This window comes from Pundamilia nyererei, unplaced genomic scaffold (genome assembly GCF_000239375.1).
Source record: "Pundamilia nyererei isolate P.nyererei 1_Seehausen unplaced genomic scaffold, PunNye1.0 scaffold00105, whole genome shotgun sequence".
In the NCBI taxonomy this organism is placed as follows: Eukaryota; Metazoa; Chordata; class Actinopteri; order Cichliformes; family Cichlidae; genus Pundamilia; species Pundamilia nyererei.
Window position 1 is genome coordinate 1,802,690 of NW_005187506.1, and position 15,474 is coordinate 1,818,163.

The window sequence follows — 15,474 nt, forward strand, 5'->3', positions numbered from 1 at the left end:
CAGAGCTGAAGGTGAAGTCTTTGTTTAAGGCTCCACAAACCCGAAATATTCTAATGACGCTGATGTGCGATGAACAGAAACACACGTCTCCTCTGACCCGCGGAGCTCTGCAGATATTTGTCTCTTTTTATTTTCCAACCTTTTCTTATAAAGAAATAAAAATAACAAAAATGAATACGAGTTACTCAGGACGCTGTTTGTTTCAGCTGCGTTTACTCAACACATGCTGCAAAAACATTATCAGTACTCTCAGAATAGTTGTTCAGTTTCATTTGAATGCCTTTCCACAAATGTTCCGCTCAGGGTGATGTCCCCTAACATCTCGCTGAAAACTTAAAAACCCTCTAAATCTTAAATGTTAGTGACTTCATGCAATAAAATGGAATCTGGTCTTTTTCATTGTTTTTTCATGGAAAAAATAAACATCAACGACTTTTTATCACTTTTTAAAGTCACTGCTGTTTGCCTTAAGTTTCAGCTGCCTTTGGTCAACATTAAATGTTCAATGTGATTCTGCTGGTGCTGAATATGTACCAAACACAGACTGTATGTAAAAGATGGAAGCAGCCACAGCATTTTTAGGCCTCGACTGTGGCTTTCTGACTTCGCCATGTTAGTTTTCTTGGAGCCACAAGTGGCCACATGTGTTTCGCAGTAGTCAATTACTAAATTATCAATACTAGCTAGCTTAGTTAGCAAGCTGCATCCATAGGCTGTCAATCAGAGAGGCCACGCCTCTAATAATGCAAAGTTTAAACCTTCATTCAATCTAAGCAGATGAAAAACAACAGATGTTATTTATAAAAACATTTTCAGGTCCTCCACAGTTGTTCTGAAAGTATTTATTTATTTATATATATCAGGCTGTAAACAAGTTTATTTGAGCCTATTTATTGCAGCCTCTGCTGGACGTTGGAGGAACTGCAGTTTTTGGCAGTTCATCACGTCATTTGTTTCTTACTGTTTAAATCGATACATTGTTTATATTGTTTGCTAAGTTTTGGGGTTTTTTTTTACATTTTGAGGCTTAACAAACAACATGTTTGTGCAGCAGCTTATTGCAACATGCCGTTAAGTTTCAGGTTTAAACGACTTCTAGCAGCGGTGTAAATAAGTGCACGTATGTGCCCTGAACTCTAAACTGGTACTTTCAGGATTACAGGGTTATTTTAGAAACAACTGTCAGATATGAGTGTTTAGTTGGAGGACGCGGTCGGGGCTGAGAAAACCACTGAAGCTCAAACTACTGAAACCCCTGCAGGGAAGACGTGGGGAGGCAGCGGACGTGGAACCGGGTGACTCCTAACAGCTTCGGTCTTGAAGCTCCAGCCGTCACATGGATTGTGGAAGTTGTTTGATTGCTGATGTTGTGTGCGTGTGTGTTTCTGCCTGAGCATGCTGAAGTCTTTGTGTGACAGCTGAGGCTGCAGAGGTCACATCTGTGCAGGCCTTCATGTTTTTCTGGGAAGCTTTTGATCACGTCACAGGTGCCGTTTATTCATGTGTCTGCTTCACATGCTGCTGCTCATCATGTGAAAGTTTGAAATTGTGAGTTCTCCTGCTGGGATGTAATGAGGTTTGCAGTCTCTGTACTTGGAGGTTTGGGAGGAAGGCTGTGCCGTGAGTCTGTATTAGCTCGTTTGATGAAAACGATGCGTTTCCTGATATTTCTAATCCCGCAAAGAAAAGCGAAGCTTATATTTGATTAGTGAACACACAATGTTAAAATTAAAGCTAATTCTAAAACAAAAGGGCTTTACTTTAATTTCATTCTCATCAAACGCCCTCTCAGGGTGAAAGAGAAGCAAACGATGCAGAGGGTTATTCTGCACACTTCTGTCAGCAAACCCCCCGAACACTGGTGCAGAATGTAATAAAGAAATTGCAAGTTTACGCTGAATCACAATTTCCAAGTTCTCCATATTAAAAACATTTGGTCTCACCCTGAACTACACAGGCACATTTATTTTGTCTTTGCAACTTAAAGTGACTGCCTTCAAATAAATACTGATGCCTTTAAATAAATGAATGACATTTAGCTACTCCAGCCTTAAATATACTTCTCTATGCAGGAGAAATCCTGTGACATCACTGATGTGAAAACAAAACACTAGAAAGCTTCGTTTTGCTCATTTCTAACCATGAAATGTTGCATATTGATGACTTCAAAGAGAGCAATTAATAGATGAATTAAATAAATAAAGTTTTTAAATGGATTGTTTTGCACGGATGAACTTTTTCTTCATTATAGAGACATTAACCTCCTAAGACCCGAACTCTTCCACTGCATTCATTTTTAATTTCTCTTTGATATTTGGGCTGATTGGGACCCGATGAATGTAAAAACAAAGAATTACCAGATTTTATTTTTACCTTATTTTTGTTTTTAAGAAAAATCAGAGCCACATATGAGGATATTCGTTTAAGATTTTGATAGAACAGTAGCAGCATAATGTCCTCGTAGGTGGATATCAGGCCCTTCTAGAGCAAAATTGAGTATTTTGGTCTAAATAACCCAAAATGTGTGGACGCCAGGTCCTAGGAGGTTAAAGCTCTTAATGACATTCTACCTTAAATGGTAAAAACACGGAATTGGGTTTTTATTTAACGGTTCTTCTTGAAAAAAGCTTTTAAAAATGCAAATAACTGAATAAATGCAGATGTGAAAACCACCACAGAGGCACTCATTGAACTAGTATCATATTTACAGTTAGTTCATTCTGATGACTAATTAGCGCATGCAGTGACACTTATAGTTCATTTTCTTAATTTACCTGTTAATAATGATGAAGTGGCAGATCGTGAATAAATGAATGAATGAATTCAGCCTATTTTAAGTATTGCACACTGTCAGTTACTCAAATTAAATTCATTGTTTCTCCACATGAGATTATTAATATGTCACCTGTTAATGTTGCACTGCATGAGGTAATTCCTCAACTTTAATTGTCCTTTGTTCGTGCTCACAACAAAACGGACGTCACGGACAAACTGTTCATTTCAAATCAGCGCTGCAGTGATTACAGTGACTCATAGCCAGGCTTCAGATGTCCTCGTTGGCACGCAAAAACATGAAGACCTCTGGGTTTGAGGCTGGGTGACTGTGGTTGATACGATGCCCTGCTTTCGCGATTCAAAGAAAAAGAAAGTTATCGATCTCTCGACACTCAGCCGTCACTCCGAACCCTCCGGCGCCTCGTGGCCGAGCAGCGACCTTCAGGCTGCGGCGGTGACACAAACACGCAGCCCTGCAGCGGTGGGCACGCCGCCGCTCAGGAGTGAAAACACAGATGCTTCTCTGTGCAGACAGGCAGAGAAAGAGGGGGAGCGGAGGCTGACTCGCTCGTCCGCGCTCCTTTGTCTGTTCGCCTGTTTACACAATTGGTCAAATTTCTGCAGCCTGCAAACCTACAAATGTGTTTCAATCCAAGGATTTGCGACTACAAACAACTGTTGTGTGGGCCGGCGCTGCTGCTGCTGCTTCATAAACAGATGATTAACCCAGTGTTAACCAATGTCAGGTTAGCAGCCAATCAGCTGAGTCACTGTTCAACAAAAGATGTTTCTGGGTGCTGAAGACACTGAGCGGTGCAGCGTAACATCCATGCCCCTTTGATTCAAAGTATCTTTGCTGGGATTATAACGCTGTGGATGTGGATAATGACAGCAGGGGTGGTGACGTGGCAGAAATAATGTGAAGATGACGATGAGGAGAACGTCCAGGCCTAGTTATCGTGATGGCAGCGGTTTGTTGTTATGACGGGGAAAGCACGTTTCCAAACCTCTCTAGGCTGGTTTTTGTTTTTCTCTTCCCTCCCTGGAGGAGAGGAGCGCTGGGGGGGAGCGCCGTCCCTGGAGGCTTATAAACACCACATTACACCTGAGAAATGGGCTAAACGAGCCTGCTGTGCTGTACTTACCCGAGCCCTGTGTGGGCGGGTGTGAATTCGCACCTGTTATCGATAAGCTTTGTCCCGATTTGCCATCGCTGGAGTGAAGTGCCGACGTTATTCTTCAGAGTTTCCCGATCCACAGTGTTGCCTCCGTCTTCCTCTCTCCCGCCCATCTCCCTCCTCAGCCATTGTCTTCCTCACCCACACTTTGCCACTCGCTCGGTGCGAGCTGCAGCTGTAAATAAGAGGAGTTGTCACTGTGCATTTGATGAGGGTATTGTTCTGTCGGGGTGCAGCAAGCCGAGGACAAACTACATTTGAGGAGCCGTTTAAAGGACTTGGAAGCAGAGATGCGGTGGATGGTTGGCTCAGCTGAACTCAATCAACCTGCCCTGTTTAATAATTTACGTGCTTTTCAAACAGCCATGATATAAATTCATAATATGCACGACTGCCTGATGTGCTGCTCCTTCTGTGCACAGCCTGATGTGTCACTGGCAGAGGAAGGACTGATTGACTGGCAGAGCTTCTTAATGTTCTCTTCAGCAGGATCACAGCGTGTTCACACATAAATGCCTTTTGCCAAAGCTTTCCAGGTATACATCAGCAGCAGTGTCTTGACACATTAGCCATGTTTACATGGACGCGCGTAACCGGATCAAAGGTCTGATGGGAATAAAAATGCTTTATGTAAACAAGCCAGTCAGAAGATTTTCAACATTTCCAGGTGGTTGCGTCAATCATTAATTGGATTTGTGCAAACACTTCTTCTCATGTTTGGAGAGAATTTATCCTTACGGTGCAGGTCAGTTAGTTTAGTGGTAGACGTGGTGGGAGTGACAGAAAACTGGTCTGTGTCAGTGTGAGAAATCCTGACAGTCGGAAATCACAACTTCTACTATTTCTGGGAAGATGGACAATTCTGCACGTATCAGAATTATTGAATCTGTTGAAACCTTTGATGCACAAAACGCTCGTCAGGATCGGATCACCTTGAAGCTCTAATCTGAGTTTTAATCAGATTGTGCACGCGTAAACATGGCTGCCATCCAGGGAAACGGCCCCGGGCGGGAGCTAACGTCCACAAAGACGCATCGGTCTCACGACGCAAGAGAGGCGGCACAACGACGTCTGAAAGTTCCAAATATTTTCAGATCTCGATTAATTGCTTGGATCATAAATACGACTTCCAGGAAGTAAACTGTAGTTTGTAATGCGACGATTGTAGTTGCACCAATGCCAAGACGTGCTGTTGACATCTCAGCTTCTTCGTTGTGTTTCCGTAAATGTTCATGAAATGTGAAGTTTGATCTGTTTTTACTCCATATTTTTATTTTAACTTGTCATTTTACACCGTGCACGGTCCCCTAATCTGGAGCTCTGAGCTGTTCCCTTATTTAATGCTGCAAAATCATTTGTCTCCTGCTACGGTCACATGGGGGGAAAAGGTCAGTGATCACAGTCAGATCGAAGGAGACAGGTGGAGACAGTCTGTCTCCCATCAGTTAAGTCAGTTTGATAATATGATTATTAACTGTGACAATCAGTGAAAACCACAAATCAGCAGTTATATGGAACCTTAAGCAGAACCCAGCTGTGTGGAACCCGTTCAGTCGGGTGCAAAGAGATGAGTTGTGTTCATCAGCACAAACTCAGATTAACTGCAAACCGTTTCCAGCGTGTCAGCGAGTGATTGCAGTCGGTCTGAGTCGCACCACGATGTTGTGGCGACAGGTTGCCTCTGACCTGTGCAGCTGCTTTATGATTGAAAGTATTAACTCAGAGATTGAAGATGCTGCACATTCAGATCTTTTAATATTCTGTTTTTTTAGCATTTTATGAACTTTTAAATGAAGGTTTATAAAATCAAGTTGCACACAAAGGGGTGTAACAATATTACAGAGGCTTTTCAGACACGATTCCCAGAACAGAGGCCGATTAATTCTCAGTCAGGTGGCTAATTGATTAAATCGAGTAATTGTTTCAGCATCCAGTAAAGCTGGTGTCGTGATGTAATCACAAGCGTAAACAGCAAAACACCAGCAGGACTTTAATGGAAAGCCATTGTGTAAGACATACAGCAGTCAAGAGGCTGTTAGATGGCTGTTAATACCGCAGCACTGTGTTTTCTTGCATCATTAGGCTGCAGCTTTAGATGAGAGTCCTGCAGCGCGCTGGAGATGCTGAGCAGGACAGAAATGTGAGTGCCGTTCTAATTATAAATGAATCCGTGCGTGCGGCGAGTAAGAGCATCTTGCCTCTCCGCGAGTTCCCCGGGTGCGCCACCGAAGGATTACGCTTGATCAGTGTGGCAGCGCAGGAAGAGGAAACCATTTCACACCAGGATGTGAACTTAATTACGCTCTGCGCCTGCAGCTGGGCGCATCATCCTGGTGTACCTCAGCAATGTGCATCGCTATCGTAAACTAACTGATCTGTTTGTCAGGATTTTTTACTGTGAACTTTCAAAAATAAAGCGAAAACACAGGCGTGACGCGCAGGGCTGTAAGCCTGTTATCTGATTATGGTGCGTCTGAACAGAGCTCAGAAGACTAGCGTTTGGAAGCTGACAGCAGTTTGAACAAAGCAGAAGTACTTCCCACATCCCGTTGTCCATCACTCAGACCTCCTCTTCCCTTCTGCTTCATCCATCCATAAAATCTCCATTGATCTGTTGATAAATCTGTTCATCCATCTGTCCATCAATCCTGAGACGGCACTGCTGACATCGAGCCTTCGCTGCATGCTGAAACGATGCTGAAGTGATGCGGTCACATCTTTGCTGTTAGACGTTTTGGATCTTGCGTTATAAACTGGATTAGCAACGTACGCTTTGATCCGATTGATCCAACCGAGGTGCAAAAATCAAATCGCATAAAAATACCAGATAAGCCGACCGTTCATCCCCACAACCCAGCGATCCGCCCCTCACACCGACCTGATCTACAATCTGAAGACCGAGGAACACATTTTAAGAAGTGCCTTGTTTGGGGAAAACATAAAAGACGGTAGCTGCAGAACGAGAACAGCTTTGCTCATCGAGGCAGGAGGACAACAGCAGCTTGTATAGTTGAACATGTGACTCGGCGGAGTGCACGTTTAAAATGAGCGTGAGCTCCATGGACCCTGTTGAACAGCCGCCCTGAACCCTTTTCCACTCTCAGCCATTCCCTGCAGGTTGTGCATTAACTTTTTATCGAGTGGACATGAGCAGCTTCAGTCTTTCATCGGTTTTTATTTTTTAAAGCGGGCGCTTGGATTAAATTTAAATTTTCATGCAAATGACCTCTGAGCTGCTTTGGACCTGTTTCACTTTAGTTCTACGAACCTTTAATTCTTTATAACATCTGGTGTAAAATAATTCACTCTCACATAAACACAGTAGCCACTTCATCTAATAATGCATGGCTGCAGATACTTTATTAAATCTGATCTCAGTTCAGCGCTGTGTCTTTCATCATGTGATAAACGATTACTTTTTATGATGGCCTGTTCCTCAAACATCAGCGGGATCACATGTTTTATTGTCATGTGAGCACCAGCATGCATCAGAAGCATAAAATGATGCCATCAGAATATACATGATAACTACAACAATAAATAAATAGGTAATAATCCTCGTGAGAGCAGCTTTAGGCAGTGAATAGATGGATACACCTGAGGCCTGTCAGACACCAAAATCACATTTTTATGTTGGTATATTTTAAGTTGCTTTGAAGTTTGAGAGCCGCGTTTTTACCATAACAGCTGAACTTGTTTCTTATTCATGTAATCTGTAAACAACGCTTAATAAAAGCTCAGCAGCTTAAAAATACGTTTATAAAGTTTGAAGCTTCAGTCAAAAGAAAAATGAAGTTTCGTTCCCGTTCCTCTCGTCATATCTTTCTCATCTGTAAATCTTCAGAGGAGCTCGGCCTTTTCAAGCAACAACAAACATTTTACCAGAAATGACGCCTCAAAACGACAAATCTGCCGATGGTTGCTGATGGCTCCCCCGTCCCGGCTTACAGTTGGATGTGGCCGGGATGGCCTGACAGGAGCATCACCGGTATAGCTGCGCACCTGAAGGGCTTTTTAAATTATTGAGGATGTTGTGGAGGTAAAGCTTCTGCTCCCATTGACTCACGAGTCTCCTCCGTTTCCACAGCTTTGATTCACACCCTGACTGATGCTGGATTTTCGCTCACGCTCGCAGCTCTAGGGAAGTCGATCCATCGAGGCGGATGCATCTGAACAGCCGCATTTCCATGAAACGTTTCTCAGATGTACTCGTGTGTGTTTTGCTGTTGTTGCGCAGCTGCTGCAGAGGTCTTCACTGTGCAGCGGGGAGAGGTACCTCCAGGGTTACCCCTGTGTTTTTGGTGTTCGCCACATTACAGGGCCACATCTGCACAGAGACTTATGCTGCACAGCTAAGACTCACTCCATGTACGTCCAAACATATGAATATACATTTGTAATTATGTGACCAAAGCACTTTACGCGAACATTCAAACAGTGTTTATTATCATGTCTGTTGCTGCTTTTCTAATATTGCACTTCTGATTATCTAAGTGGACCTGTCCATTTTAGTAATTGGTTATATTCTGTCTCTTAGTTAGATTAATAAGCACCGGGTGGATTTATTAAGTTGATAACCAGCTTCATGTGACCACTTAGCCTGATTGCTGATGTTAGGATCAGTCAGATATATCCCGTGTATCTGGAGCCTGCTGTGTATTTCCTGTGGTGTTTTTCTTTTGTTGGTTTTGCAATGAGGTGATGATCCAGACACCAAAGGGGGCAGAACAACAGTTACAAAATCAAATACTTTATTTTCTGAAGTCTTGCAGTAAACAGAAGGTGCTGTGGGTGCGAGGCGGGATGTCCAAAGGTGGTGCAAAGGATCCGAACTCTGCAAATAAATTGGAAACAAGACAAAGACTGAGGGAGCGCGCTCAGACTAAACTCTCAGAGAAACAGAGAAAGACTCCGGTGAAGTCAAAGGAGAACAAAGGATGTAAAAAAAGAGAAGCCACATGAGGAGCTACCCTTCAAAGGAAGCGGATCCAAGATCGCACAGAGGAGCAGTAAGAGGCAGACAGGAAGCACAGGAAGAGGAGCAACACCAGCCCTGGACTGGAGAAGGTGGCGATGTCGGAAAGCTGTTGTTTAACATCTCCCAGCTCTGCGTCTCCCTCCTCTCTGTCTGACAAAGGCGAGCAGCTACGCTACATCCTGCACGCTCTGATCGTCCGGCACGTGTGTCGCCGTGTACGTGGACGGCGTGTGAGCGTTATATGAAACCGCAGACATGAGGTCATAGCTGTGAGCCCATCAGTCCCACCCGGGCGTTCCTCAAAAGGGTTTCATATTACATAAACACGAGTGTTTTCTAAGTTAGACGTCACGTTGAAGTGCAGCGTGTGAGTCCATGTGTGCTGCGATCGGTGTGATGGAGGAGTAATTATTTACTGTGAGATGTAAACAAACATTTCCTGAACATTCACAAACCTGTGAAAAGCTGCCGGCTCTGGAACATCTGACAATTTATGACCCTTGTTTTTGTGCTGCAGCGTCTGCAGCCTGCTCACTGTGGATGGTGCTGATCACAGTGTGTTTACATGTAAACGCAGAGGCACATAAAACCAGACCTGTTTTTCTGTGAGGGCAAAAAAGTGGCAATATTTACATGACTAAAAATAGGACAAATATGAGAAAACAACAAAATCAAGCAAAAAAAAAATGTTGCTAACACTGACCTGTTTTCAGCACTAAATTTGTTTCCTCATTTTTAACGTGATGTCGCACATTTGTGTCTGGACTCATTTCAAAGTCACACTTTGAACATTTTGTCCGAAAATGACCATGTTTGGACAGGAAGCCATGATAACTGCCAATCAGTGCTCAGGAACATCCAAATAAATCCACGCCTCACAGTTACCGTGGGGCGTGGCCTTTTGTAGGACCCGCCCCACAGTAACTGTGAGAATCTGAGCTTCAGACTCACGGGGATTCTTGTGCATGCACTGATCTGATTATCTAAAACTTTGACCTTTCACATGAATGTTAGTTATGGAAGTCTTTATCAAGAAATCGATCCGGCTTGAGCCGGGAGACGGCTGAGTGGAAAGAAAACCTCTCAGGTCCCACAGGGGGAACCTCCCAGAATGCATCGTGCCTGAAGAAGTGCTGTTATTTTCAGTTTGTGAAAGTTTGGCATTTGTGAGTCTGAGCACACTCGCCAGCAAACCCACTGCATACACCTGAAGCTCGGATTGGCCCCGTGGAAGTTTAACCTTTGACCTCTGCTGTGTTAGTCCTGCTTTCTATCAGTACAGCTCAGAGTCAGCATTTCTGAAGCTTGTGCTCACGCTCTCCTTCGAGTTCGCTTTCTCCTGAAGTTCTTCAGCTCACCGAGTCCGTCACTGAGTGATCGACAGATCCGACAACAGTTTGCATTGTTCTCTCTGAGCTGCCCTGCAGGGTGTTGGATTAAACCACTGACAGCGCTTTTGGCTCAGTCACGGATTTCTCTTCACGCGTTTAATGCATGAAGATGATCATCTTCAGTTTAATTTGATTTTTGGCCTCAAGGTCCGTTTATTCATGTCGTCTGATTTCTGTTCGTGGTGTGTGGGAAGAAGGGGAATTTAGTTTGCCCGTCCCTGTGAGGACAGACGCTGTTACTGAAACATGAAGCAGCAGCTTCTTCAGGCTGATCTGATGAACAAACGTCACAGAATGAAGCTTCACGGCTCAAAGTTAAGACATCAGGCCTCCACAGTCAGGGGTGAGAGGTGTTGTCCATAAAGGACATTAGCTCGGCTGACATCGTCCACTCACCAACCTCCTCTGTGGAGTCTAGGGGCCTGGCCAGGACAGAGCTGGCCCTCATTACTAGTCTATTAATCTGTGTCTTGTCCCTCTCCATCAAACAACCACATAGAAGCCTGCAGAGGCCGTCGCTGTGTCGTAAAGTGTCCTCAGTCCCGACTCCCTAAAAGACGTCAGCGTGTCCTGCAGACAGAGCTGACCTGCAGATCTTTCATGCTGGTTTTCTGAAGCTTGAAGTGACAGTATTTGGAGGGTGGAGTACACAGGTACACACACACCTTTTAATCACCTCTAAGCAACAGATAATTAAAATCCTAGAATTTCGCCAAAACTGGAGGTCAGACTTTGTGGACGTGCTTTAAAATTTACTGCACAGCAGCCACATTATAGGTCAGATCATTTAATTACAAAGGCTCCAACAGCACAAACGGTCCAGTTCAGAGTCTCCAGTTAGCTAGCAGACCGCTAACAGCTACAGCCATCTTTGTCAGCACACCTGCCTCTCTCTGCAGTCATGCCAGCATCTTTCAGCCTCAATAAAGTTTAAATTGGGTGAATGAAATCCCGCTTTGCCACCTGAGATGTTGTATGAAGGGGAAATTAGCTACAAAGACCAAAACATGTTTATTTCTCCTGTAAATTTCAGGCATTTTAACATTGGGTCTGACTCACTGCTGCAGCCAGCCTCAAGTGGCCATTAGAAGAACTGCAGTTTTTGGCGGCACAGCGTTGGCTCCATTTTTGAGCCCCAGAGGCTGCTTGGAACTGACCGAATGTTACTGCAATATGTTTTAGAGAGAGGCTTGGAAAGAGACACGCGTCCTGCAGGGAAGTGTGTCCCTAATCAAAGTCGAGTGATAGATTTGTGTGTTTTCAACAAATCCGGGCATTTTATCAAGTGGAAAATGGAACCAGGATTTCTGTAATGAAGGTGCCAGTGTAGGTGTCAGGAGAGGAAAACAAGCACAGAATATAAAATATACCTTTAATTCTGCTAATTTGATTGTAATCTGGCTTTTGATGGTCCATCAGGGGGTGGGAGAGGTACAGGAGTACGGCGTGTGCTGGTTTTCTGAGGAAGCAGACAAACGAGCAAACCTGGTGATGAACATAAGTGAATACTGTCAGCTTCAAACACTGAAACATAGAGAACAACAGGATGTGAGTAATCTGTAAGTCTCTGCACACAAGAGAAAGCTTCGTTCCATATTTATTTATTTTTCTATCAAGTCACATCAAATCAAAGCTTCCATCGAGGCTTCCTGGCACCAACGGTTGGAGCTGGTGCCAGGAAGCCAAAAATAAAGCCCCCGTTCAGGCTTTTACAATCTCTTCAGGTGCCCCCTTCAAGCCACAGCACTCATATTCAGCTGACGGATGAGAAACACTCACAGCAGGCAGCGAGCGAGTGTGAGAAAGTGTGTGAGGGAAGCTTTGCTGAACATTTGTGACAAATGCATCCCCGGCGGCAGGGAGCTGTTGTTGTTGTGCTGCTGCGTAGATGGAGACGGCGAGGCTTCGCGATGGAGGAAAATGAAGCGTCTTTGTTGTACTGATAAAATGAATGCTTGAACAGCAGGTTTGTATGTTTGCGTGCACGGCCACAATCAGACCGACCCCCGAGCTTCCGAAATATTAGGAGAAGCTGTTTGGAATTTCTTTTTGATCATCTTCGGCCTCGTTGCCCTCATCTTTCTACATTTCAGTTGTTTATTTGAATCCTTTATTGTTGCTGTTTTAAATCTGTTTTCGTTTTTTGTCGTTCTTGTTGTTATTTTGTTGTTCGTTGTAGTTTTAAGTGTCTTTGTTGTGTTTCTGTGTCTCTGCGTTGCCATTTTAAGTCTTTGTTCCTGTAATTTTGGATTTTTCTTTGTTGTAGTTTTCGGTGTTCAGAATTTCTTTGATGTCTGTTTTTATTTCAAGCGTTTGTTGCTGTTTGAGTCTTTGATGTTGTTGTTTTTCTTGTCTTTGTTCTTTCGTTGTTCTCTTGTCTGTTGTTGTTATTTTTGAGTCTTTGTTGCCGTATCTTTGAATCACGTTGCTGTCTCTTTGTTTCTGAGACGGTTGGATTTTGAGTGTGGTCATGTTTTGGGGGTTTCCTGTTTCATTTCAAGCTTGTTTCTTGTCACTTTGATTCCTTTAGTTGGCAGTTTGAGCGTCTCCGTTGTTGCTACAAACTGTAGTGGTTGACACATTTCCATGAAGAACTGGGACTGATGTAAAAATAATCTGCTAAATCAAACACGGGCTGACTTCCTGTGGATAACAGAGTAGCTGAAAGCAGTTTTTTGTGGCTGGTTGAGGCTTTGTTGGCATTTTGAGCCTTTTTGTTACCGCGTGAGGTGCCTGTTGTGTTTTTGGGTTTCTGTGCTGACATGTTGAGTCTTTGTAGTTTTAAATCTGTTGTTTGGAGCCTCTCTATCATCATTTTGTGTCTCATTGTAGGTAGTTTGATTCTATCTGAAGACTTTTTCATGTCACTAACGTGAATTATTTGAGTCAGTCTGGTTCCTGATGGTTGAACAGTTAGTGAGGGAGACGCATCGTCCTCATCCCGGGTGGAAATGATGTCCTCTTGTTTGTTTCTCGACTCAGTCGGTTTTTACAGTTTCCAGGGTGAAAGCCCTGACTTTGTACCACATGATGAATCTGATCGCATCAGGGATTTGTCTCTGGATCGTCTCCTGCTGCGTCTCGCTCGTCTAAGCAGGCTGAAGAGGCAGAGTGCAGAAATGATGGGAATAAATTTCATTACCAAACATCTCAAATTCTTCCTCTTCACTCCGATCTTTGTTCTCCGAGGGAATCCTTTCTGACAAGACACAATGGCGACTTTTCATTTTCTGCACAAATATCAAATTGCAGCAGCAGACATTAGCTCTCTGGGACAGCGAGCGCTGATTTCATTCATTAATCACTCACCGCACGGCACCGCGCTCTGTTTTGACTCATAAATTGTGCTGTGGAATCATATTACTGAGCGTGGTGTTTGTAAAAACAGCAGAAGGTGAGTCCAAAAGGATTCACTTCCCTTTCCTGACATTTCTGATCAAACATCATCCCTGAATATTTTGGTGCTTTCATTTTCATGCTACAGTGAAAAGGGAAGCACTGCACCTCATGCTTTAGTGCAAACTGACGCTATCGTCTCTCTGCCATAGTTCAGACAGACTCACTTCCTTCCATTATGTGCATCACTGATACTGAACCAGTGCACGGTGCCAGCCGGTATGTGATGGCACCATGGGGAACTACTTTAAAACAGTTCTATGAGAAAGCTCCAAGTCTTAATAGGAATTATGGAAAATTTCCCATAGCATCAAAAAAATAATGATTTATTTTTTTAGGGGCATTTTAGAACTAAAATGCTAAAACATCTGCCTTTCAGATGTTTTAGGGTTAATATCAGGTCCTGTGGCTCCGTGAATGTGAACTCTGTAGAGTGGAATATGTGTGTGATCTCTCACAGTGGACTCTGAGGCCTGTGGAGACCACATGTGTGATATATTTTACTTACAGCTTCTCATACACAGACAACACAATAGTCTTTAAAACAGTCCAGATTAAGTGAATAGCTTCAGAGAGATTAAAGCTTCAATATGGAAAACCTATATGAGCGTCAGTGTGATATTCCTGACCACCGAGTACAAATGCAAACTAGAAAGAGCAGCTTTCTCCTAATATTACAGGCCTCTCGACTAACCTTTTGTCACGGCTGCACCAGCGTTAGGTGCACCCAAAATTTTCAGCCTTCATTTAATTGCTGTCCATAAGTTACCGTATTTTTCGGACCATAAGGCACATTAAGCCAAACAAAACAGTCAGATGAGATAGCATAGGTAAGCATGTCTCCGAACAGGAGACAGTGCCATCTGAGAGGCTCCGCCCTTGACTATCTCTGATTGGTTTACACCACGATATGGGCATAATGCATGTCTGCTGTTGACCACACAGAGACTTTCAGAGTTGCAGAGACAGTTTTTTCAGGATGTTTAGTGCAGGGAAAGATTTGACGGAAGAACTGAGATGAATCTGAGCTCTCTGCCAGACTATGCACAAAGTAAAATGTATGAAGAAAATGACAGATTAATAATCATCGGCTTCTCCTGGTGATCATCAGAACAAGTCAAACACGCTGGTCCTTTTCACAAACTAATATTAGAGAAAATATGCAGCATGCTAAACGGCCCGCTTATCAGGCCGTGCACGGTGTTCGGACGGGGGAAGCGCCTGGCGGGTTGCACCCATTGCACTCAAGCTGCGACGGTAAATAGTTTAGCCGGGGGAGACGAGGTCTATTTTTATCGCAGCAGACAGACGGAGGAGACACACTGGCAGGCTGACGCACAGGTTGAGGCTTCGGGGAGAGACAGCCAATCAGGCTCCGAGACGGACAGGGACGCAGCCAATCAGGTGGACGGGCAGACAGGTGGACACAGATGCAAACAGACAGGCTGTTACAAACCAGGAGGAAGAAATATCAGCGCCCACAGCACATTTTAAGTGGCTTTAGTGTTCCTGCAGGGCCGGCGTGGGCACATATCAGCTGTTAGTCAGTTAATCAACGAATCAATCAGAAGAAATGTTCATAAAGACAAAAATATCTGAAGACTTGCTTCCACCAAGATGTCTCATTTTGTAGTTTTTCTTTGTTGTGTGTGGCTGCAGAGTGAATCTGTCGAGGTTTCAGGCAAACACTTTAATGATTATGAGGCTGCGGTTTGAAGTGCCGTTGAGAAATTACGATCTGTCCCGGTTCTCGTTC

At 43.9% G+C, this 15,474-nt stretch overlaps 1 protein-coding gene across 1 annotated transcript in view; it reads left to right on the forward strand.

Annotated features, from left to right (window-relative positions):
- Positions 1 to 15,474, forward strand: part of mmp24 (matrix metallopeptidase 24) — a 70,512-nt gene that overhangs the window by 1,493 nt on the left and 53,545 nt on the right. The gene's annotated exons all lie outside the window — the stretch shown is intronic.